Here is a 23,098-nt window from a genome sequence, read left to right as displayed (position 1 = left end):
CATACTGGTTCTAAGTTTCCACGTTTCTTTGCCTGTATTTCATTACCAAATTGCCTTCATCCATCTTTGATATACCAAAGTATATCAAAAATGAGATCAGAGACAAACAGAAATAAAGAGAGAAAAGTAGAGGCTGAACAAGAGAGAAAATGAAAGAGAAACAGATAAACTGACAGGGAGAGAAAGAGTGTGAAGGAATGAGAAGGAAAGATAGACTGAGGGTGAGAAAGAGAATGGGAAGTAGAAAGAGAACTGAATATATAGAAAAATTTTAATAAGGAGAGTGAGGAAGAGAGAAAAGAGAAAGAGACAAGAGGGGAGACATATTATAACCTTACACACTCAATAAACCTGCAATTAAAGAAATTGTGACTTTTAGGTAAAGTGATCTGATGAATCTGAAATTATTGCATTTGCAGACCACCACTGAATGTACAGAAACTTCTCCTTGATACACAGAGCTTTTCAATGGAAGAAATAAAGGAAGAGGTACATCTACAAGAGACCTCTTGCAGAAGGTATTTTGAAAGATGCTGCAGGTGCTATTTTTTCAACAACTCAAAAAATGTTTTGCCTTGACACATACATCTTCAAATTATCTTGATGTTGAACAACACTTTACAGGCCGGAATATAACCCCAGAGCATTGAATGAAAACAGTATGGTACAACTGCCAAATTTGACTACTTAGGTTTCTTTCACATATTTAATTAATGTGAAAACTTGGACTCATAATATGTTCCTTATGGGGAAGAAAGTTTTGATCCAATGTATCCCCCTGTATGTTATTAGTTTGTACCATTTGGTCCAAACACTTCACTGCTAACAAATTGCAAGAGGAATATCCTTAAATGTCCTCTGTCGTTCAAAAGGTGTGATCCATGGGACATGGCCAACCTTCATAAAGTCCAAACTTTGGTCATACAACCTAAGGAGAAACCTTAGCTTATGTATGCTGCCACAATTATTAACACCCCCTTACCAAAATGCGTAGGTGGGAGCATTTCTCAATAAATACATGCAAGCTCTGAAATGTGCTCCTGCTGGCACGGGGATTGTTTCAGTTAAGGTTTGGTTTACCGTCATCAGGGAAAAAACACCGTTGCCTACTTTTTCTCTCAGGTGGATGGATGTTTGGAGATCAATCAGTAGCTGTACACCTCATTTTATTATCATAATTTCTAAACTATGTCAGACAATAAGGAAAGTCTGGTATGATATAAAGGGTTTTATTATTCACATTTTTAGCAGTGCATCTTTATTAAAATCATCATATAAATTAATAAACCTCAGTCATTAGATTTGTCAGAAATCAATGATCAAAAATAAGTTATGAAGTGTGTTCAGGGGAGGAAATAATCCCTATTCCAGGAATGCAAAGGAAAAGGTGTCAATCTCAAAAAGCCATAAAGAGTTCTGAATTCAAGAGAAATCATAAAGCTTCAGCATCAAGGGTCAGCTTCATAATTTAGTGATCAATCAAAGCAGAACTTCTCATGAAGAGGGGTTCAGGAAACTCAGTAAAGTCTCCTGCATGTAAGGCAAGAAAGGCAGCAGGTGATAAATGATTTATATAGCAATGAGGGGCCAGAATGTGGCTTATGGTCGTGGTAACCTACTCTAGGAACACACACTATAGTAGACAAACAAACTCAATGATTCAACTTCATGTTGCTTCTTCTTTCTTCAGTAGACCAATCAGGTTTCGATGCGCCCATGGGAACGTGTTCACTCACTGTCTTCTCACAGGAACACAATATATTTCAGACAGCAACTTCTAAGACAGCAACTATGTCTTATTGTGTAGCTATTTCATTTAAGTTCTCATGATTCATCCGCCCATTCAAGACTGCATTCCCGGATGTGACTTTTCATATCTAACCTTCTAAATAACAAGTCTATTCATTAGCTAACAGTAGCCTTTTTGGAAGTAGAATAATCTGTAGAAATGAGAAGAGAAACATGAAACACTTTACGCAACAGCCATTAATTGTGAAAAACAAGCCTTTCAAAACATCAAGTCTTGTGTTGACTCTACAGTTTCTAAGCTTAGTTAACCATAACATGTCAGTATTACAGTGGTTTAGGTCTAGCAAGTTTAAGTATGGTTGCCTATTACAATTTTGCATTTAGCAGACGTTTTAATCATCATTACCTTTGCAAGGTATTTCAGCATTATTTCTCGACATTTTATAAACGAGTCTTCACTCTCAAAGAGTATAAATACCATTAACAGCCATTACAAAGTCAGAAAGGAAACAAAAACCTTTTTTTCCGAATACTCAAAGCAAACAGATGTATGGCACAGTGGTTGAGTGTTGTGTGTATGCTGATAGTGACTTTATCCTCACACTCGCTGCCTTGCTCACAAACATAAGCTGCACATGGATGCTGTGCCACTGAGTTTGAAGCATGCTCCCTGGTCATCAAGTGACCTCAAATTTCATAGATGTGACTTCTACTAATTATTCACCTGAATGTCGAAAAGGCCTATTCAAATGGTGGTAAAGTGCTTTAGAAATTCCCCAAATACAACTCTCCATGTTGCTGTCACCCTTCCTAAATGCACCAGGTGAACATCCATAAATAATAAATATCAACCAACACTGCACTGCAGGCCACACCATCTCCATCCGTCAGAAACTGTGACAAAGCTGTTGACAAACGAAATGTACATGCCCCCTGTGCAGTCAAAGGCTGAGTTCCTTGTCGTATAATGGAAGCAAAACCTGAGACAGTTGATTAATGTGAATAAAAGCTGTTAACTGCAGCCTGACGTCGCTGTTCTCATAATACAGAAGGCTGAGCGGGAGAACAAGCAATATACCTTCAAGGGTCATTAGGTGTCAAAGGTTTGGTTTTATTCTATTCACGCTGAAATAAAACATCGTTTGGCACAACAGTGTAAATAAAGTAAATCCGTGAGAATGCCGCCCCGTATGCCTGCCCTGCAAAAAAAAAAAAACTGTCCAGTTATTATTTATCACGGTGCTTATCACGGTGCCTATCAGATATTTTAAGCTGAAGTCTGACAAATTGTGCATTATTTTCTTCTGCTGATCTGACTTAGCAATTTCTCATAGTCCTTTTTGCATGTGCCTTTCACATTCTTTGCATGAGATATTTGACTGAAGTTTGCTTATTTTTTATATTACAATTTGCTAAAGGTAACCTGTTTTATGAACCCTGTGCCTTATCTTATAGTCCACTGTAATCTTTTATTATTTTGATGAATTTCATAAATGTATGCTCTAGGTAATGAGTGAATATGTACTCTGCTACTGAGCTCATGTTGATATCAACATATTGCGTTTCACACATATTTGTTTGGTTATTAATTATGTTGCTGCTATGTTGCATAAAATAATTAGTAAGTATGCCACTGGACCACTCTATCCAAAGATCATATAATATTGTATTATTTTTCATGCAGGTGTTTCTCTTATTTATTTTAATTGTACTTATTTTACCAACTTCAGGAGGATCAGCTGAGGTAGTCTTGCCAGAATTATAACTTGTGACCTGCAAATTAAAGGAGATGACAGCAATGAGCTATCTAACCAGTACAGATGGCAATTCATTCAGATTTAGAAATGTAAGTTACATATTTTACCATTGGTCATAACTACCAAGAACACTTGATGCAGACACTCAAATACACAAAGGAATTCCTACAAACATCTACAATAAAGAAAGTGTATCAGGGGACTGGCCAAGATGGCCGCTCAGTCGAATGTTCTTTGAGGAGCTCCCCCAAGGCCCACAAGAATTCTGTCTTGAGCCGGGTCATCTGCCACTAGTATGCTCAAAGTTTTATGCTTGGCAGTCCCCCTTGATGGCTATTACACAGAGGGGTGTTTATTGGTGGTCTCCTGCATCCTGCAGATCACACGTGGAACAGGCCTGCACCAGCGTCTCAGACCACGGCACTCATGAGAGGCTGGGCCATGGCATGGAACAGCACTACCATTGGCAACATCATCTGTCTGACTAGGGTGGCCCATTAGGTGGTGCATCGAGGAGATAGAAGGGGTCACGCTGGATCGGCGGCCTACCGCCTCCCAAAAGACTGATCTAGTGTGGCGGCAGTGCCAGCGGAGGGGATTGTAGGGCCCTCAGCCCCACGCTTTTGCTGCAGGTGAGAGAAACTCCTTTTTTTAAGGCCATGACCACCAGGAGGCAGCTGCTGCGGCAGCCAGGAGTTATCTGGAATCATTGGACCGCTGCAGATGCAGCAGCTGATGAAAGGCACATATATTCATAGGCCTGATCAATTTGAAGTGGCAACTGTGGTGGTGAGGGGAAGCTGTAGCCCTCCGCCACGCGTGGGCACAACTACCAGGGTGAACACCAATTAATGTCCTGAGTACATTCCCTGCAGAGCCAGCCACCGGGGTGAAGATGGCCCCCTGATACATGCTTTGGTCGAAGCTAACTGGCCTGGAGGCTGCTGACTTCTGGTGACTTGTGGCTCTCCCTCCTGTGCAGCCCTGAGCAAGTGATCCCTGCTTGCATTGTCCCCAGCAGAGACTATCTTTCTATTACCGGAGATGGAAGAGGATCCAACAGACTATATGGAGAAGGACGTGTCAGAAAACCGGTACAATGAGTGAAACTTGGGTGATAGATATCGGGGATCACTTCCGCTGCGATGGCCTTCCTAGAACACAGGGCTGATGCCCAGTGGTAAGTGGCAAGAAGTGACCCCCACCCCTGCAGGGCGCTAACCTACTTCTATAGAAACCTAGTCCCCAAGCCGTAGACCTATATACGGCAGGCCAGGGATGCAGGAACACTACCAGACTCCACCTGTGAAACATGAATAGTGCCACTTTTGAAACCGGCAAAGTCAGCCCATGACAAAAGTGCATACCGCCCTCTATTGATGTTGAATGTTGATTATAAAATCCTTAGGAGAATTCTAGCCACCAGACTTCTTCTTTACATGCCCAAGTATATCGACCCAGACTAAGGGGGTTCATCCAAAGCCACAACGGGGGCCTTAATATTCATCGTCTTCTCACAATACTAGAAGCTGACTCTTACAATAGAACAGATGCAGCGGTTTTCGTAGTTGACCCAGAAAAATATTTTGACAGGCTTGAATGGACCTTTCTATATAGCGTCATGGAACGCTACCAACTTCGGAAAGGGTTTCTGAACTGGGCCATGTTGCTATAATCGGCTCCTATAGCCAGAGAAACAAACTGGTAAGATAATCTCAGAGAGCTATGATGTGGGCCGAGGAACCGGCCAGGGGTGTCCTTTATTGCCCCGAATCTTTGCTTTGGCGATGGAGCATTTGGCCTGCCATGCAACGATGAGAAGTAGTTACCAAGATATATAGACAGAGGGTAGGGCCCTTTATACACCGACAATCTCCTGCTGTTTCTCCACAACAGGACTCAGGCCTTGGTAGGTGCTAAAAGGCTTCTTAACCAGTTTGGAATGTTTTCCGGACTAAGAGTTAGCTGGCCGAAGTCGAGACTATTCATAGTGGTGTCCGATGATGTACCACTACAAGACCGTGTGACAATACAGTGGGAACCCAGATGCCCACAATACTTGGGAGTGGGGTATTTCATGACCCCTACTGATGTACTAGAGGGAAATATTGGTCAGGCATTTCAGGTCCTCTGTCTGAGCATGGAGTTCTGGAGAACGCCCCCGCCATCAGTTGCAGGCTGAGTGGCATTACTGAAAATGGTTGTTTTGCCCCAACTGTTACATTAATTTGGAGTATTCCTGCTGTGCATCCCACGGGTGATATTTAGAAAAATTGAGTCACTTGTGGTTACATTCCTTTGGGGATTGGACCAGAGGTGAGTGACACTGACTACACTGCAGAGACCGGTGGGAGACGGAGGCCCAGCTGTCCAATTTTTGAATCTTATTATGTAACTGCACATCTCTATTGGCTGATGCAGAGAGTGCCAGACAGACAGACTCTTGAGCAGGAGGTGGAGCCAGAGATGCTTGAACTCGGGCATATGATGAAAGTACTACCATGGCTTAACATTCCCTCTGATGCTGTCTCTGTGGAGTTTAAGGTGCTAAGGCAATGCTGGATCAGATGCTTGCAAAAAACATGGGTGGGAGATCTGTATACCCCTGACATACCACTTAGAATGTTGGAGGTCCTCCCCCATGGAGGAAATTGGGGAAGACTAACAGAATGGGTAGTGGCTGGAGCATCAACACTAGGGGCCTTATACAGAGGAGTTCCGAGCTGAGCACAACCTACACCCTAGCCATTGTTTTTACTGTTTAGTGCAATTACTGCTGCTATCCCTAAACAATGGGGGGCAGGATTAGCAGGGCCCCCACAACACAAGGACTGTATGTATATCATAACATCGTCATGGATATTTAAAGCATTTACCTGCCTATAAAGGGCGATCTGAAAGGACATGAAGCTGCCCTTGGGCACACTTTGCTCCCGCTATGAAAAAGACTAAGGGAACCCCATTGTGGAGAGAGATTGGGTGACCATACTAGAGAGAGTACCCAAAATATTGAGGAATGCCCGATTCAAACTCATATACTTTGTTACATAAGGCATACTTTACACCTGGGAGGACCAAAGGGTTCTTCCACATAGTAGATACAAAATGCCCAAGATGTAAGGAATTGGCTGTAAAATCTTTACATATGTTCTGGTTCTGCTACTTATTGGGAAGAGATTACTGCAACAGTGGCAGATATCATAGACAGAGATGTCTCATGTGTGCCAGCCCACTGCCTCCCGAGCTGGTTCCTGCACACAACAAAAACGAAAGTTACCAGTAGATTCCAGGACTTTTATACTTGCAGAGACAGAAATCACAAAAACCTGGAAAGCAGCAGGGGGACCTAGATCACTGACTTTGCAAAAGGAACTGAAATGATGGGCTGACTATGAGTGAGTGGTGCTGCTTTGAGAGGCTAGACTCATTGGGGATCCATTGATGTAGCCAGAGCCAGGGAGGTTTTAGTGGAAGTTCTGAAGAATCCGGAGAACACCCCATCTATCTTGTCACAGAGCACACCCTAGTACTTACCCACTCACTGATTAATCAGTACTCTAGCTTTTTAGATAGGAGGAGCAGAGACAGGACATGGACTTGTAGGGGCTTGGCCTGGGTTATAACCTACCAGTTCTGTCCACAATGACAATTAACATTCCACCTAGTTTATGATATTCTTGGTGCACGACAGGGTGTGGGGGGTGGGCAGTACGGGGAGTTTGATTTCTCATTGCTTTTGGCTATTTTGTTCTGAATACCACTGTGAAAGAGAGGCAGCTATGCATATCTCAACTAGCAATGTCTGTCAGTGGCAGCTGGTGGAATTTGAAAGTGTTGGGGCAAAAGAACAGTGACTAAAGTGTTCCACGCAAGCGAGTGAAGCCGGCGAGGCTGACCTGATAAAGCGGGTCTCGGTGGGCTCCCACCCAACACATTTTTTCATAACTGGTGTACTTTGGTGCCCCAAACTTTTCAAGAAGTCAACAACAAAATTGTATTTATGATCAAGGCAGTTTTGTTGTACTTGAACTAGTTGATACATCACTCTAAAGCCCTTGGGTCCATGTACCTTAGAACACCATTAAAGAAAAATAAGTTATGAAATGAAACTAACATGTATTGCTTAACATGTAAGAAACAGTGTGATAGTGATGGATATGAGATAAGCTGTGATTACTGTAGTAACATTTCTTGGGCTTTAAAAAAAATAATAACCCCTCAGTGTACCATCTCTACACAGGGATGAAGGGGGTCAGTTATGCTTGACGACCCCATCCTATCTAGTGACAACTAGCTATACGGCAGGGTTGTCATACATCTTAAGCAGCTTCAGGAAGTACAAGGCTGATTCTGTACCCAGGAAGTGCTGGTTGAAAAGAGGTTGTCTGGTGTCATTCATGAGTGGTGTCCAAGGACTCCAAATATTGAAATACAAGGGTGGCACCATTTGAACCCATATTTCAGAAAGCATCAAAGCTATCTATGGGACACATGCACACTAGCACATGTGTCACAAAGCACTCTGCCTACGTCCGAGGGTGATCCATCACGCAGGAAGTAGGAGTCCGATTCCAGGCAGCACTGGTGCAAGGCATTCACATTTCTTTTAGAATGTTAAGTAACGCCTGTTAGAAGTGAGGTCTTTGGTTGGCAGTCAGGTTACCCTTTGTCAAAGCAAAGACCCTCACCCTAGTCAGAGCAAAGGAGAAAAACACCTGGTTAACCCCCACTCACCCCCTTGGTAGCTTGGCACGATCAGGCAGGCTTAACTCAGGAGCAATGTATAAAGTATTTGTACAAGTGAAAACACAAAAAAATGGACACCACACCAGTTTAGAAAAATAGGTAAATAGGTAATATTTATCTAACTCAAACAAGACCAAAATGACAAACACACCACACACAAGTTAAAATATGAGTTTTCAAAAGAATAAGAGTATTACTCCATAAAAAACAATGTAAACAATGCTTTTGCACAAAGTACCTGGTTTGCGTCAAAAATAGAGCTGCAATGGCGAATGTACATTGGAAAAGGTTGTGATGTGTCATGTCCTTCCTCGCAATGGAGGCTGTGCGTCGTTTCTTCTCTGGTCGGGTCAGCAATGTGTTGTTTTTTCCCTCGCAGGAGAGCAATGCATCGATTTCCAAATGAGGCACCTCAGATCCGCGCAGAGTCGGGTTGACTTTGACGCCCAGGGACGATAGGTGGAAAATCCTGTCACTCGGTGTTAGGAAACTGCTCTGTGTGGGGTTTGCGTTGTTTCTCCAGCCGCGATGCAGTCAATCTCCAAGGGGCGATGCAGGTGGAGTGTCGATATCAGCCACGTTGCAGATGGTGTGTCGAAAATTTCCCCACACAGCATTCTGTGCATGGATTTTCAGCTGTTGTCTGCCAACTTCACCTTTCAAGGGCCCAGGGACTGGATAGGGCACCATTTGGCAAGGCAGGAGTTTCAGCAGGGAGTCCAGATGTTAGCAGAGGAAGTCTTTCATAGACCTGAGACTTCAAAACAGGAGGCAAGCTCAACTCAAGCCTTTGGAGTTTCTTCAGAAGCAGGAATATATCACAAAGTCCAGTCATTGTCCCCTTTCACAGGCAGAAGCAGCAACTGCAGGACAGCCCAAAAAAGCACAGTTGTGTGCAGGGGCAGCACTTCTCCTCAGCTCTTTTCCTTGGCAGAGGTTCCTCTTGGTTCCAGAAGTAACCTAATTGTCAGGGGTTTTGGGTCCACTACTTATACCCCGTTTTACTTTTGAAGTAGGCTTACTTCAAAGGAAAGTATCTGTTGTTCACAAGATCCTGCCTTGCCCAGGCCAGGACCCAGACACACACCAGAGGGTTGGAGACTGTATTGTGAGAGGACAGGTACAGCCCATTCTGGTGTAAGTGGCCACTCCTCCCTCTAATCTAGCACAGATGGCGCGTCATGATATGCAGGCTACACCCCAGCTTCCTTTGTCTCACTGTCTAGAGGGGATTCACAAACAGCCCAACTGTCAAACTGACACATACAGGCAATCCACAAACAGACAGTGTCACAGAATGGTTTAAGCAAGAAAATGCCTACTTTCTGAAAGTGGCATTTTCAAACTAACAATCTAAAAACCAACTTCACTAAAAGATGTATTTTTAAATTGTGAGTTCAGAGACCCCAAACTCCACATTTTCTTCTGCTCTCAAAGGTAATCTGCACTTTAATAACATTTAAAGGCAGCCCCCATGTTAACCTATGAGAGAGATAGGCCTTGCAACGGTGAAGACTGAATTTAGCAGTATTTCACTGTTAGGACATGTACCACACATCAGTACATGTCCCATCTTTAACATACACTACACCCTGCCCATGGGGCTACCAAGGGCCTATCTTAGGGGTGCCTTACATGTAGGAAAAGGGAAGGTTTAGGCTGGACAAGTGGGTACACATGCCAGCGAGAATTGGCAGTTTAAAACTGCACACACAGACACTACAGTGGCAGATCTGAGCCATGTTTACAGGGCTAGTAAGGTGGGTGGCACAACCAGTGCTGCAGACCCCTTGTAGCATTTGGTTTACAGGCCCTGGGCACCTCTAGTGCACTTTACTAGGGACTTACTAGTAAATACAATATGCCAATCATGGATAAGCCAATTACACATGCATTTTAAATAGGAGCACTTGCACTTTAGCCCTGGTTAGCCGTGGTAAAGAGCATCAAAAACCGGGTCCAGCACACATTAATAACCTGGGAAGCAGAGGCAAAATGTTAGGGGAGACCACGCCAAAAATGTCAAGTCTAACAACACCACTGGTGTTACTTAGCATTCTAAAAGAAATGTGAATGCCGGTAATTGCCATTTGCAATTACCATCCACACCACGTGCATTAAAAGAGACTGGTCGCAGCCCCAGTGCCCCAGTAAAGAAACTGCCACTGATGTCTTTATGTTCTGGGAAATCAATAAAATTTGTTTACAAAAAAGACTAAAAAAGCGTATAGGAAATTTGTGAACCTACAGCAAACTTGCAGATTTACATCAGCATTAGAACCTCCAGGAAATCAAGAATCACCCGCACCTCTTACCAAACACAGAATGGCTAGTGTGGTAATGTTCAAAGACTTCATATCACCACACTGTTTCAGTTGATGGTGCCTGAGAATTGCCTAAGTATGCTGTTGGCCTTGAAATTCTATTGTACCCTGAACACTTAAGCCAGATATTGTAATATTTACCTGCTTTATGATGGCATTCATGGTGGAAACGTCCAATTAGACATTGCAGTATAATGAAGGTCCGGCCCACAATTCCCTATCAAAAATTGTGTATTCTAAAAGATGTATTATCTGTCTGCATGTGTTTTCAGAACTAAATCTTAACCTTCAATCTGACTGCGCAAGGTCCTGCTCTGACTTACCACTGGAGGCAATCGTACTTCCTGTGGTTGAGATCCATGACCCTTTGCTCTTTGTTGAAAAATATAAGGAACATATAAGTAAGTGATAACAATTACTGATGAACTAGTAAAAGATGTGAGATCCTAATTTAAAGCCTGTTTCCTAATGAGCCAAATGAGCCAATGATTCTCGAAGCAGAATACTATGAACTTTGACGCTCTGAGAACGCAGTATCCTCTCCCCAGTGTCCTATTGTCAAATTGTGTCCCAGAAGACTCTGTCTGCTGCTGGTGATGTGTTCCATGGCACTGTCTACAGGGTAGATCATATCACTTCTCTACTTCTATAAATCATTTTCTTTGGTGGGAAAAGTAAAATACTGACCTAGTAGTTACTGATCTATTTAGAGAGAACTTCTCATGTGATCAGGGACCTTTAGCAGTTTCCTCCAGGATATTGTGCATGATGATGGCTTCCTGTGTGGTTGGAAGTGGGTTTGCCACTAATCTCTGGAGGCGTCATTATAGGGTTAGGGGCAGTTTTAAGGGCCCCTAGAGCCTCTTTGTGCCACATTAGCACCATTTTCTTTACGCTAATGTGGCCCAAGGCCAAAATTGCTGTGCCCAATTTACAAAGTAGCACAATGCATGCATTGTGCCACTTTGTAACCCTTTGAGCTACATTATGCCTGTGCCAGGCATAATGTATGCAAAGGGGGCGTTCCCCCGTTGGGGGGGTTAAATAAAATGGCTCAAAGAAATCTGAGAGATTTCTTTGCATCATTTTGTTTAGGCACTTTTAACGACTGTTCAGAGCAGGCATTAAAAGGAGGCACACTATTGTTCACAATGGACCTCAATGGGCTTTCCAGGATTAGCGTCAAAATTCTTGACATTAATCCTACAAAGCTCTGAATTACCATAAAATAATATGATGCTGGTTCCCTAAATATCGCCATGGTGCACCGTATCTTGGATACCGTGCACACATGGTAGCGTTAGATGGGAGCAAAGGGACTCAAGAAAAGTGGCGCTGCACACGTTTCTTAAATCTGGCCCTAAGTGTCACTGTGGGAGTGAAATTGATGTTGCAGGAGCATTCTTCCTATCTGAACAAGCTGTAGTCTTGTGAGTGGGAAACTACAGTGCACATAAATGTCTATGTGCTGCCATCTTTCACTTTAAATGCTTTTCATCACTTTTCGTAATGCTTCAGTGGCTCAGTGACCTGTGCCGTATTCACAAGGAGGCTTTAAGCCACTTTTTGTGGGTTAACGTCACCTTGTAAATACAGCCCCTTCACACTCAGCACTTTGCGTGGAAGGGGTGTGCAATGGGTGTTGCTGTGGGCATACCACAGCAACACCCATTCAATTTTGATTCTGTCCCAGCTTTACAAGATTTTGTGAACCTGTGGCAGCGCAAAAATCTTACGACACCCCAGTGGTGGTGTTATCATGGGGCAACAAGGAGAAAAAACAATCTCCCCCTCAACGAAGCCATTCTTGCACTATGGTGCAAGGATTGCTGCATTGGCGCATGACAACAAATTTAGCGCCGGCGTAAACACAGGGGTGTGCCGTATTCTAGTAAATATGATGATTCCCTGCATTTTGAAATGACGGTACGCGACACTGCCAAATTTGACGCAGCAACGCGCACTGTAATTTTCTAACAAATCTGCCCCTTGATTTTTTAGAATAAACATGAATCGAAAACTTTTTTTTGTCTTTGGTGTGGCGTTTCCTCTAACTCACTAGAACACCCTTTAGATCGTCCAGTACTTAACCAGTATCACTGAATATGCTACAGCGTCTACAGAAGACCAGGGCTGTATCATGAGCTGCCATTATAGTTCTTGCATTATCTCACGGAGTTACAGAGTTAAATCAGGTACAACCGATATCACCATCTGTCAGTGCTTAATTTGTGCTTGTTGTTTTTGGTGCTGAGCACCGGCACTTATTTTTGAGGGCCGGCGCTTATTCTTCTGCGTCAAGCATTTGCTGTGAGTAAAAGACACATATGGTAAAGACAGAGAAAGAGAAAAACGAAAAAGCGTCACAAAGGTAGAAAGCCGAAAGCTGCAAAAGTGAACTGAAAGGGAAGGGAGTAGCTTTATATGGATTGAAGAGGCCCGAGATGGTTTAAGGATTACGCTGCCTCAGTTTCGGTGCTCCCACATTCAATTGCAGCAGTCGCGGGTTTAACAGGAGGGCTGTGAGCAAAGGCACGTTTTTATTTACAAATTAAGCACTGCCATCTGTTCGAAAACGGTCACACACGTCCTGTGCACTGTCACACAAGTTCATGAAATGGCCTCGGCTGCAGCGCATAAAAAGCAGTTCTCATTTGGCAAACACTTACGCACGGTCTCGTAGGTACTGCTGCTAGTTAGAGTAAGAAAATATAGCTAATATCTCACCTGCTTTAAATACGGTATGACTGCTCTCCCCATTGAACGAGTTCCTTGAGTCCTGTTATCTGAATGCTTAAAATACGTTTATGACACTGTCAAGAAGTTTTTTTGTAAAATAAAAAACAAAGTTTTACAAAGAATACATGCGTGCATCACTACGTTTCAGTGGATTTATTGCTTTTAAATGTCAGTTAATGAAGGTAAAAACAGCCTGCATTGCATAATAGGATTAATGATAATTATAGGGGATTAACAGCGCTGCCAGAGTAGCCCTGTGAATCAGGAATAGCAGCCTGCTGATTGGGAATGCTTTTGAAAGCAGCACCCTTTTATTAGTCTTAATGAACCATAGTTAACATTCGTTTTCTTTCTCAGCCTTTTTGATGCATTCAGTTTATTAAAATGTAATTCTTTTAACAGGGGTAAGGTTATGAGCTGACAAAAGGAAAGAAAGAATTTCGTTGGGGTCTAGCGAATTAATTTTAGTGAAGCCTTCAGGAACAGTTAATTAGCGTCAAATAATGTCCTTCCTTGAGTAGATGTTTGACTTTTGGATTTGCACGTTGGCTGACTATTGAAATATGAGGAGATTTAAATATCTGATTTTAATAGTTTTTATCCAACTGGGAGCAGCGCATTTCATTATTCTTGACCCACACCAATTATCCTCATTTCCCCGTAGACTACCCACAATTTTAATAATAATTTTAATAACTCACCACACTAAACTGGAATGTTCAATCCAAGACTAAATGTTCACGTGCACATTTTGAAAGTTACGTCGTGTACAATGATTATTGATCTCCAAAAAATAGGCTGGCATGTCAGTGCTAATTGAACTAGTCACATTTGTCAAAGTACTTAGTGACGTTCGCCTTTTAATTATTATTATTATGATTAGCATAATCTTTCAGCATTGTGTTACATTAGGCCCAGTGCTCACCGAGATTTGTGAACCCACGTTTCATGAAGGTACCAATATCTTAATTACAGTTCAAATTCACGTTTGTAATTCACAAAACGTGAATTTTCACTTCTAAATGAGGATTAATCAACTGGTTACACGTTATTGCCTGTTACAAGCTCTTAAAATTAGTACAAGCATAATAAAACAAATACATTAGGCACACCAACAAAAAGTTGAAACATATAACTGAAACCGTGATAAAAATGATTAAAACTCTTGAAGCACAGGTAGAGGCCACTTAAACATAAATTACAGGTGGCCACAGTGAATCGCCAAAAGGGCCACTTTTAACGATTAAATATAGAATCCTCAACACGAGATAATCTAAGCAACTGCTGTAAAAAAAACTAACAAACCGCTTCATATTAATATCACCAGCAAGCCAAATCATTCCCTTTAAATCTTCTTAAAATGTGTAGACATTGCATATGTGACAGCAGAAGTTGGCCTGTATGAGTGCTGCACTACCCCACTATATTAAAAAATTAATCATAGCCTGTCATCAGATAATGGTCAATAGATTGTTTCTTGCTAGTTTATAAACCATAACCACCGGCAAGCGACTGACTGAAGTTAAAAGTACTAGTATAATTGAGCAGCGGCAAGAGTCTAAGCCCAAATTTCACATATAGATTTTTGTGTGTGATGACCTTCTATATGGTCTGCCTACTTATTACATGTATTGTAGTTACTGCAGCAAACAGCAAGGTGATGGAAGTAATACTTGAAATATTGTCATCCTCTGGCGATCGCTCAGCGCCGCATTACAGACCACCATTTTTTACTCACTTTGCCACTCTAAACAGAGACCAGCCATTTGCAAATCAGTCTTGGTTTTACTTCAAAACGAACAGACAGCACATTTGACAAAAAGATAGACTTATTGTGGTGTACAAAAATTTCAAGTGGCTGAGAATAGTTCAAACAATCCACCCATATTTTTTTTGCTTTACCAACTGCAAATGAGTTCTGAGCACACTTCCAATCTAATGCATCATAACAGGCTGCGCCTTTTATACCTGTATCATTAGACATAACAGCTTCATACTTAATCCAAGGATCATGCAAAGCTATTTTGTACAAAAGTGACCATCGTCTAGAAAACCGTGGTGAGGATGAGCTACCGGGAATGCTCATCTCATAGTACACAAAATGGAAGCTGTTATAATGTGTTTGATGGCATCGTATTCACGTCATCAGAATTGTTACAATCTAGAAGGATGATCAACATTCATTTCTACCTTTTATTTCTGTGTGATGCATTCTTACCATTTTCTGCACTGGTAACTTTGGGGCCTTTTACTCGTGGCACTTACTTGTGAACTTATAACAAGTTATCTCCAATATTCCTTTCATTTGATCAGCCTAAAGAGGCCAGTGCCACAGCTGTATTCGACATGTGAGCTGCCCCCACATGGCCACACAATGAATCACTTTCAATAAATGTATTTAATTAAGTATATGTGTTGGACCTGGCTCTTTCAGCAAGGCTATCCCCAAACATTTTGCCTGACTTATCCTATTTTTATGACCTTTTTATTGGCTTCAGGACTCTGGGCACTTTGCCACTGCTAGCCAGTGCTAAAGTGCATGTGCCCTCCGCCTAAAACATGGCATGATTGGTTTACACCGGTTTGGCATATTTGATTTACCTGTGTGCCCCCAGTAAAATGGTATACCATATATTCAGGGTCAGTAAATGAAATGCTGGTATTGGGCCTGCAGCATTGATTGTGCCATCCACTGAAGTAGCCTTTCAAACCTGTGTCAGGACCGCCACAGCAACGCCTGTGTGCAGTTCACTGCCACTTTGACTTGGGGTTTAAAACTACTTGCCAAGCATTAAACTCCTCTTTTGTTACACATAGGTCACCGTAGGTAGCCCTATTGCCTTGGTGCTGTGTAAGTGAAAGATAGGACATGTACTCTTATTTTGTACATGTCCTAATAGTGACAAAGAGCCTATTTCATTTTTCACTACGGAGAGGTATGCTACTCTCATAGGTTAGCATTGGGAATTCTCATAGTTCCCTATTAAGTGTTAATTCCTGATCAGAAAGGAGTGGCTGTGTCAAGTTTGGTATGCTTGGAATAAGGATGATAAATCTTGCTTACCGGTGTAGTTCGATACAGTAAGTTATATTACTATTTTAGAAATACCACTTTTAGAAAGTGGGCATTTCTCTGCACTTATAACTCTTCTGCTGGTCTGCCTGGCTCCAATACATGTCTAGGGAGGGGTGACAGCTGCACTTTGTACATACTTTCTAGACAACCACCACGCAGGAAGGGCTTGCTGTGACAGGGCTACATCTGCATTCATCTGCATATAGATGGTCTTCCTGGGCTGGGAGAGAGAGGTGGTTCACACATGTTAATAGGTTGTGGCCTGCCCTCGCACAAAGAGCTGATTTACCACCTACTCATGTCTGGAGCCAGGGTTGAATTGAAACGGTTCCTTTGAAGTCACACATCGATCAAAGACAATTTTGAGTATAAGCACAGGGGCTCTGTCCCCATGATTTTAGACACTGCTTGGTACTTGTAACCAGATGCTGCTGGCTCTACATTCTGCATATTTGCAGATGACTGATGTGCTGCCAGGAGGAACCACCATTAGGCCTCTCTGCTTTGTTTTGTTGGCCTGCTGCCTGTGGTGATGTTGGAGGGACTGCCACTTTGTCAAGTCTGCCTGTTGCTCCCTGTGTGCCCCGAGTGTTCTCCAAGAAGCCCAGTGCCTAGTGAGTGCTGTTTATTGCTCCTTGCTTGACCTACACAGCGCAGTTGGGGAGCTTCATTTTTGCCCCAAATCTGAAGTGTGGGCACTCCTCAGGAAGACGTTTTCAAACAGCATGGGACAAGCGCAGCTTAGTGTCCTGAATCTGGGAGTACCGCATGTGGAGCACTTCATTTTCCCTGTCTTAACCAGAGCTGGGCTGTGGGATCGACACTGCAGCACCTCCCAACGTGCTTGTGCTTCACAGAACACCAATCCCAGCTCATCACCACCCAGGCCGGCTCCGTCTTCCAGGAATCACCCATATTTGTGAGTGCCGCCCCATTCTGGAAGCTTGCCAACATGTTCTGAGCCTAAGGGAGTCTCAACGGTGACTCAGACCACTAGCGAGTTTGGTAACCATCCAAAGATCCCTTCACAGGCAGCTCTGTGTTCACAAAGGAGCACCGTAGCCTGCAGAGCCCCAACACTGGCGACTTTGTGCTTTCGTGGGAGGCCAAGCGAGCTCAAGGGAGGTCTCCCACACCTGAATTTCAGCTGCAACTCAGGTGCTTTCTGTATTGGCGCTACATGTTCACGGACAGCTGGCCTTTTGCTGTTTCTCAATGTGGGGGCCCAGTGAGGTCTCCCGACCCTCATCTGCAGTATGTCCCCCTTTGGATACATCTACTTGGTGATGACCTCAATACAGATAGCACACACACAGGTGCTCCTGTGCCTTACAATTTATTCATAAGTGCACTGGTTTTGGTTAGGCAGATAGGAAGTCATTCCGACCGCCAGGGCCGGGGACGGAGGAAGCACCGCCAACAGGCTGGCGGTGCTTCAGGGGCAATTCTGACCGCGGCGGTAAAGCCGCGGTCAGAAAAGGGAAACCAGTGGTTTCCCGCCGGTTTTCCCCTGCCCCAGGGAATCCTCCATGGCGGCCCTGCAAGCAGCGCCGCCATGGGGATTCCGACCCCCACCCCGCCAGCCTGTTCCTGGCGGTTTACACCGCCAGGAAGAGGCTGGCGGGAACGGGTGTCGTGGGGCCCCTGGGGGCCCCTGCAGTGCCCATGCCACTGGCATGGGCACTGCAGGGGCCCCCTAACAGGGCCCCATTAAGATTTTCAGTGTCTGCAAAGCAGACACTGAAAATCGCGACGGGTGCCACTGCACCCGTCGCACACCAGCAACTCCGCCGGCTCCATTCGGAGCCGGCTTCATCGTTGCTGGGGCTTTCCCGCTGGGCGGGCGGGCGGCCTTTTGGCGGTCGCCCGCCTGCCCAGCGGGAAAGTCAAAATGACCGCCGTGGTCATTTGACCGCGGTACGGGCTTTTGGCGGTCTCCGCCCGGCGGGGTCGGAATGACCCCCATAGTGTTTACCATAACCCTGATAGTAGAAGTGCAGATGTTCCTGGATCCAGGGTTACTTACGGTTACTGATGTGCTTTTCTGCTACATTTCCTGCATTACTATTAGGATGTGGATCATTTTAGTCTTGTACAGGATAACAAGTACCCTCTAATTAATTGGTTAGTATGCACAGTGTTTACTTTTTTGTTGATGTGCTTTTCTGCTGCATTCCCTTCACTACTGCCATGATATATGTCGTTTTAGCCTTGTACAGAAAAACAAATACATCTAAAGAAGTGCATAGTATGCACAGTGATTATGATTCATGTCAATTTGGTCTTGTCTACGTATGATCTACTATATATTTTTTTATATAAGCCTGTGTGGCATTTCTTGGGGTGTTTTCACTGTATTTCTGTGTGTGCGTTACACATTGCCTCTGAAAATAAGCCTGCCTGCTCTGTGCCAAGCTACTAGAGGGTGAGCACAGGTTATCTTTAATAATGTGCAACTGTCTTGCACTAACTAGAATGGTGGGTTTGCCTGGCTTAGGTGCATTCCCTAGCCAAGTAGAAGACCCATTTCTAACAATAGGTTAATATTTTCACATGTTCTGTTTAAGGATGTTTCAGTGGAGAGAGTTGGAACGGAGGGTGAACACCAACAACCTTGCAGAAGTGTGCGTGTTCAGAAATCATATGCAGGTACTCCTTTTAATGGAAGGTGTAATTTTATTTCCCAGCAGGAAAATTGTTTGGGGGATGAGAGAAGGTGTGTTTCCTCATGGAAAACAAATAAGATATATAATGGACATGCACATATAGATTTCATTTGCACAAACCAGCCCATAATTAGAATGATTAGGACATTAGGATTGTGTGTGTAATGTGCATATGAGGTGAGTAAAAAGTCTGACTGCTACGTTTAGATGGAGTTTTCTGATTTTTTTGCCAACTGTAAATGCCCTGCCTCTGATTACAAATTACAGATCAGCATGTCCCTGTGGGGGGCATCTGTAAATTACAGAGTTGCCAGTCATCTGGATCTGCAACTTTGCATTCCTCTAGGCATAGCCTGCACCAGTGGCAAATACATAACAGGATTATTTACAGAGCTTATGTTCCCCTTGAGTGTTAACTTGGCCCTAATGCAGATAACAGACATCTACTGTTAACTCATTCATTAGTTCTTGTTTTTATCTCCTTTGAAGGATGCGAGGTTAAGTAAACTCTGCACAAGTTGATTGCACAACCATGGGATGAAAAGCATGTCTGTGCATAGGATAAAGAAAGTTGTTGCACCTAACTATATAGCTTTCTTCTTTGTATAGCTATGAAAATTGATTTATGTACTTTTGCTTCTCAATGAAATGCATGATTTATTAATTGGGAAAGTTGATTTCCATAGACATAGAGAATGAAATAATTCTAAGAATTATATTTGTGCTACACAAAGGTGCCACTGTTTTGTGTATTGCACAAAACTGTCAAATACCTCCCTATGGTGAAGTATAGGGAATAGTAAGAAGGTTTTTACAATTGAAAAAACTAATTAATAATAAAAAATTCAATTAATGTGAAATTTTTTCATATAATTATTTACATTTAGAAATAAAAATTACAACACTTTGGGGGTCATTCTGACCCTGGCGGTAATTACCGCCATGGCGGAGGTCGGCGGTAGCACCGCCAACAGGCTGGCGGTGCACCGCTGGGCATTCTGACCGCGGCGGTTCAGCCGCGGCCAGAAACGTAAAGTCGGCGGTGTACCGACGACTTCCCGCTGCCCTTGAGAATCCTCCATGGCGGCGGAGCGCGCTCCGCCGCCATGGGGATTCTGACACCCCCTACCGCCATCCGGTTCCTGGCGGTTCTCCCGCCAGGAACAGGATGGCGGTAGGGGGTGCCGCGGGGCCCCTGGGGGCCCCTGCAGTGCCCATGCCAATGGCATGGGCACTGCAGGGGCCCCCGTAAGAGGGCCCCACGAAGAATTTCAGTGTCTGCTTTGCAGACACTGAAATTCGCGACGGGTGCAACTGCACCAGTCGCACCTTCCCACTCCGCCGGCTCCATTCTGAGCCGGCGTCCTCGTGGGAAGGGTGTTTCCCGCTGGGCTGGCGGGCGGACTTTCGGCGGTCGCCTGCCGGCCCAGTGGGAAAGCCAGAATGACCGCCGCGGTCTTTTGACCGCGGAGCGGTCTTTCGGCGGGAACCGCTTGGCGGGCGGCGACAGCCGTCCGCCGCGGTCAGAATCACCCCCTTTATTTTGAATTAAATATCTCACTATGTAGCTAAAATAAAATAAAATTTTCTTCTGGTGTTTACCTAAAAGGTAATTATATTTTAATTATCATTAATTTTATATTAATGTTTAAACTCAAAAAGGATATTAAAAAATGCTAAAATAAACAGTAAGTTTAATTTCTACATAAGTGCTTAACAATAAATTATATTTATTAATTTAACATTAATTTTGTATGGGATTTGGGGGGCGTGGACAAGATGGCGGCCGCATAGGACGCTACTAAACGAGCTCCGCGCGGGGCCCGTACAACATCCTGCAAAAACCAACTTTAAAGGAGCTTTATACATGAAACGAGCCCCTGTGGCAATGCCCGAATGCAACGATGTAAACGGATGCGGTTAGTGAGGGTGAGCTGCGACGCGCTAGCCTCCGCACGCCCTCCATGGCCGACAGCCATAAAATGGCAGCCTAACCGGGGGAGCTGCCGGCCTCCGTGTTCCGGATCGGCAGACAGGATCCCTGTGACGCTGTGGTCGCCCGCCTCGTCGGGGGTGTCGGACGGGAGCAGATCGAGGGCCCAACGGTGTGCGCACTCCGCTGTAGAGACACGAGTCGGAGGCGCTCTCTGCCGCGAGTCGCTAGAGAAAGAGCGCACCTCTTCAAAGATTGCTCCGGTGTCGAGGCAGTAGGTGCACTGCAACGGCAGTGAAGAAGACGCGCCTATAGCGGAGCAAACCGCTTTATAAGACCGCGAGGAAGTAGGAGCTGCTCATACCTCTTCTTGCTGTCTCACCGACGATGCTCCCCGAAGCCTGGTGAAGGCCTTCTGTACTCCGGTACTGACCGGACCGCTGCCCAGGAACATTGTAACCAACAAAACGAGCAGCAATATCATTGTGCGAAAACTGCAAGTAACCCCAAGACTACCTTATGTGTACCAGGATTGGAGTTTTATGGCCCGCCTATTAGACGCATTGACAACTATCTCTGCTATCATTTACAACCTAGGGCTCCCGGCATCCAGCGCTTAAACATCCTCCTGCAAGTGTTCACTAAAATACATTTGTGCCGAGTATAACTGCGAAACTTTTACTCAGAACTCCACAAATTCATCAGGGCCGCAAAGAGAATACCATTCGCAGCGGCCCAATAATCACGGTTACAGCTGGCAGATTTACACCCCCTTCTCACCGCTACCATGGTGAAACCGCGGCCCAACAAGGCGATGAGTGACACTGGGGCTACACATGATAAAACTTTCTTAGAGCCACTATCTCACACTGAACAGTTCCGCCAACTGGAAAACACATTGCAAAGCCACTCTGCAAAGTTTGAAAAAATCATGCATGCAATACTGGACACCAAAACTTCGCTGGAAACCAAGATTGACACAGTCTCACTAGAAGTGAACCTGCTGAGAGCGGACCACCGTAAACTAACAGAACGAGTTACCCAGGCAGAGGAAATCACACAGACTGTAACACCAACCTTTCAATCTATACAAATGCGATTAACATCCATGCAAGAGGAACTCAACACCCTTCACCGCAGAGCCGAAGATGCGGAAGGCCGCTCTAGACGGAATAACATCAGTTTTGTTGGATTTCCGGAGCGCTCTGAACTACCTAATGCAGAATCGTTTCTGGAAAAATGGCTCAGATCCACGATATTCCAGGAAGACACCCCACCCCTGTTCTCCATTGAGAGGGCCCACTGAGTTCCGGGCCGTCCACCGAAGGCAGGTGCCCCCCACGCCCACTCATAGCTCGCCTCTTGAACTTTCGCGATTCAGACTTGATCCTACAGTTGCTCCGCACCAATGGTCCTTGGCACTTCGAAAACACAATAATAGCGGCTTATCCGGATTACACAATGGAGGTTCAACGGAAAAGGGGGTCATTCATGGCAGTTAAACAACGCCTTCGTGCCTTACAGACTAAATATGCCCCTCTTTACCCAGCAAAACTCAAGATCATAGACCAGGAAACAACACACATCTTTCAAACACCCGAAGATGTATGGACTTGGCTCCATGCCAAGGGTCTGGTGTCAGCAATTGAGGAAGAGAAAGAAGCGGCTACATGGATCACCCCAAAACCGAGACGCCGTCGCAGAAAACCACCTAACTCCCGCCCCAATCGGGTACAGGCAGCAGCCGAACGCGGCAGTGCAGTAGCGGCAGCCACGCTTTGCTGCAAGAACCCCTTCAATACTCTTCGCCCGGAGCACTTACAAACATTGGGATCGGACTCTGGATCCGAGGCCTCGGAGACTGGCAGCAATATAACCCCCCACATTACGCCTCGCACAGCAGACGATTTTATCTAATAATCAAGCAGGCCATTCGAACGCTGTACTTTACCACTCCTTATACACCTCCTCATAGAAATCTTGATCCTCTCTGCGTACACTTTTTGAACCGATCCCTCCTCCTTTATCACATTAATCGCTCAGGGCCCCGCAACGGGGCACATCCACACTGAAAACTATCACTACCCCATCACAATGTACCTCTGGAT

General features: G+C 44.4%; 1 long non-coding RNA gene across 1 annotated transcript; it reads right to left on the bottom strand.

Moving 5' to 3' along the window:
* Positions 1–1,229: 1,229 nt before the first annotated feature.
* LOC138283311 (uncharacterized) lies at positions 1,230–13,380 on the bottom strand. The gene is made up of 3 exons (XR_011201181.1): positions 13,304–13,380; positions 3,475–3,522; positions 1,230–1,940 (listed from the first exon to the last, which is right to left on the bottom strand). It is a non-coding gene; the product is annotated as an uncharacterized lncRNA (long non-coding RNA).
* Between the last annotated feature and the right edge of the window lie 9,718 nt (positions 13,381–23,098).

The sequence above is a fragment of the Pleurodeles waltl genome, chromosome 3_1 (assembly GCF_031143425.1).
Source record: "Pleurodeles waltl isolate 20211129_DDA chromosome 3_1, aPleWal1.hap1.20221129, whole genome shotgun sequence".
Taxonomy (NCBI): Eukaryota; Metazoa; Chordata; class Amphibia; order Caudata; family Salamandridae; genus Pleurodeles; species Pleurodeles waltl.
Note: the sequence above shows the minus strand (reverse complement) of the source record. Positions and strands in the feature narration are given on the sequence as shown.